This window comes from Triticum urartu, chromosome 2A (genome assembly GCF_056163025.1).
Source record: "Triticum urartu cultivar PI428250 chromosome 2A, HENAU_Tu73, whole genome shotgun sequence".
NCBI classification, from domain to species: Eukaryota; Viridiplantae; Streptophyta; class Magnoliopsida; order Poales; family Poaceae; genus Triticum; species Triticum urartu.
The window spans coordinates 673,050,646-673,054,610 of record NC_141874.1 but is presented as its reverse complement, the minus strand read 5'-3'; positions in this window follow the sequence as shown (position 1 = coordinate 673,054,610).

Below are 3,965 nucleotides of genomic sequence, written 5' to 3'. Positions count from 1 at the left end.
ACGCTCTAGAGACGGCCGCATTCACGTTAAATAGGGCACCATCAAAATCCGTTGAGACGACGCCTTATGAACTATGGTTTGGCAAGAAACCAAAGTTGTCATTTCTGAAAGTTTGGGGCTGCGATGCTTATGTGAAAAAGCTTCAACCTGATAAGCTCGAACCCAAAACGGAGAAATGTGTCTTCATAGGATATCCAAAGGAGACTATTGGATACACCTTCTATTACAGATCCGAAGGCAAGACTTTTGTTGCTAAATTCGGAAACTTTTTGGAGAAGGAGTTTCTCTCGAAAGAAGTGAGTGGGAGGAAAGTAGAACTTGACGAGGTAACTGTACCTGCTCCCTTATTGGAAAGTAGTGCATCACAGAAAACTGTTTCAGTGACACCTACACCAGTTAGCGAGGAAGCTAATGATGATAATCATGAAACTTCAGAACAAGATACTACTGAACCTCATAGATCAACCAGAGTGAGATCCGCACCAGAGTGGTACGGTAATCCTGTTCTGGAAGTCATGCTACTAGATCATGATGAACCTACGAACTATGAAGAAGCGATGGTGAGCCCAGATTCCGCAAAATGGCTTGAAGCCATGAAATCTGAGATGGGATCCATGTATGAGAACAAAGTATGGACTTTGGTTGACTTTCCCGATGATCGGCAAGCAATTGAGAATAAATGGATCTTCAAGAAGAAGACTGACGCTGACGGTAATATTACTGTCTACAAAGCTCGACTTGTCGCAAAAGGTTTTCGGCAAGTTCAAGGGATTGACTACGATGAGACCTTCTCACCCGTACCGATGCTTAAGTCTGTCCGAATCATGTTAGCAATTGCCGCATTTTATGATTATGAAATTTGGCATATGGATGTCAAAACTGCATTCCTGAATGGATTTCTGGAAGAAGAGTTGTATATGATGCAACCAGAAGGTTTTGTCGATCCAAAGGGAGCTAACAAAGTGTGCAAGCTCCAGCGATCCATTTATGGATTGGTGCAAGCCTCTCGGAGTTGGAATAAACGCTTTGATAGTGTGATCAAAGCATTTGGTTTTATACAGACTTTTGGAGAAGCCTGTATTTACAAGAAAGTGAGTGGGAGCTTTGTAGCATTTCTGATATTATATGTGGATGACATATTACTAATTGGAAATGATATAGAATTTCTGGATAGCATAAAGGGATACTTGAATAAGAGTTTTTCAATGAAAGACCTCGGTGAAGCTGCTTACATATTAGGCATTAAGATCTATAGAGATAGATCAAGACGCTTAATTGGAATTTCACAAAGCACATACCTTGACAAAATTTTGAAGAAGTTCAAAATGGATCAAGCAAAGAAAGGGTTCTTGTCTGTGTTACAAGGTGTGAAGTTGAGTAAGACTCAATGCCCGACCACTGCAGAAGATAGAGAGAAAATGAAAGATGTTCCCTATGCTTCAGCCATAGGCTCTATCATGTATGCAATGCTGTGTACTAGACCTGATGTGTGCCTTGCTATAAGTCTAGCAGGGAGGTACCAAAGTGATCCAGGAGTGGATCACTGGACAGCGGTCAAGAACATCCTGAAATACCTGAAAAGGACTAAGGATATGTTTCTCATATATGGAGGTGACAAAGAGCTCATCGTAAAAGGTTACATTGATGCAAGCTTTGACACTGATCCGGACGATTCTAAATCGCAAACCGGATACGTGTTTACATTAAACGGTGGAGCTGTCAGTTGGTGTAGTTCTAAACAAAGCGTTGTAGCGGGATCTACATGTGAAGCGGAGTACATAGCTGCTTCGAAAGCAGCAAATGAAGGAGTCTGGATGAAGGAGTTCATATCCGATCTAGGTTTCATACCTAGTGCATCGGGTCCAATAAAAATCTTTTGTGACAATACTGGTGCAATTGCCTTGGCAAAGGAATCCAGATTTCACAAGAGAACCAAGCACATCAAGAGACGCTTCAATTCCATCCGGGATCTAGTCCAGGTGGGAGACATAGAGATTTGCAAGATACATACGGATCTGAATGTTGCAGACCCGTTGACTAAGCCTCTTCCACGAGCAAAACATGATCAACACCAAGGCTCCATGGGTGTTAGAATCATTACTGTGTAATCTAGATTATTGACTCTAGTGCAAGTGGGAGACTGAAGGAAATATGCCCTAGAGGCAATAATAAAGTTATTATTTATTTCCTTATATCATGATAAATGTTTATTATTCATGCTAGAATTGTATTAACCGGAAACATAATACATGTGTGAATACATAGACAAACAGAGTGTCACTAGTATGCCTCTACTTGACTAGCTCGTTAATCAAAGATGGTTATGTTTCCTAACCATGAACAAAGAGTTGTTATTTGATTAACGGGATCACATCATTAGGTGAATGATCTGATTGACATGACCCATTCCATTAGCTTAGCACCCGATCGTTTAGTATGTTGCTATTGCTTTCTTCATGACTTATACATGTTCCTATGACTATGAGATTATGCAACTCCCGTTTGCCAGAGGAACACTTTGTGTGCTACCAAACGTCACAATGTAAATGGGTGATTATAAAGGTGCTCTACAGGTGTCTCCAAAGGTACATGTTGGGTTGGCGTATTTCGAGATTAGGATTTGTCACTCCGATTGTCGGAGAGGTATCCCTGGGCCCTCTTGGTAATACACATCACATAAGCCTTGCAAGCATTGCAACTAATGAGTTAGTTGTGAGATGATGTATTACGGAACGAGTAAATAGACTTGCCGGTAACGAGATTGAACTAGGTATTGAGATACCGACGATCGAATCTCGGGCAAGTAACATACCGATGACAAAGGGAACAACGTATGTTGTTATGCGGTCTGTCCGATAAAGATCTTCGTAGAATATGTAGGAGCCAATATGAGCATCCAGGTTCCGCTATTGGTTATTGACCGGAGACATGTCTCGATCATGTCTACATTGTTCTCGAACCCGTAGGGTCTGCACGCTTAAGGTTTCGATGACAGTTATATTATGAGTTTATGAGTTTTGATGTACCGAAGTTAGTTCGGAGTCCCAGATGTGATCACGGACATGACGAGGAGTCTCGAAATGGTCGAGACATAAAGATTGATATATTGGACGGCTATATTCGGACACCGGATGTGTTTCGGGGAAGTTTCGGATAAAACCGGAGCATCGGGGGGTTACCGGAACCCCCCGGGGGGTTAATGGGCCTCATGGGCCTAAAGTGGAGAAGAGGAGGGGCTGCCAGGGCAGGCCGCGCGCCCCCTCTCCCCCTAGTCCGAATTGGACAAGGAGGGAGGGGCGGCGCCCCCCTCTCCTCTCTCCCTTCCTTCCCCCTCTCCTAATTAGACAAGGAAAGGGAGGGGAGTCCTACTCCCGGTAGGAGTAGGACTCCTCCTGCGCGCCTCCTACTAGGGCCGGCCGCACCCCCCCCTTGGATCCTTTATATACGGAGGCAAGAGGAACCCCTTGACACACAAGTTGATCCACGTGATCATATTCTTAGCCGTGTGCGGTGCCCCCTTCCACCATAGTCCTTGATAATATTGTAGCGGTGCTTAGACGAAGCCCTGCGACGGTAGTACTTCAAGACCGTCACCACGCCGTCGTGCTGACGAAACTCTTCCCCGACACTTTGCTGGATCGGAGTCCGGGGATCGTCATCGAGCTGAACGTGTGCTAGAACTCGGAGGTGCCGTAGTTTCGGTGCTTGATCGGTCGGGCCGTGGAGACGTACGACTACATCAACCAAACGCTTCCGTTGTCGATCTACAAGGGTACGTAGATCACACTCTCCCCCTCTCGTTGCTATGCATCACCATGATCTTGTGTGTGCGTAGGAAATTTTTTGAAATTACTACGTTCCCCAACAATCACACCATAATATGGGTGTGCACTGCCGTGTGACTCCAAGTTCTGTGAGAACTGTGTCTGTCCAAATGGCTTCGGCTGCGCCATTGGCCAATGCCT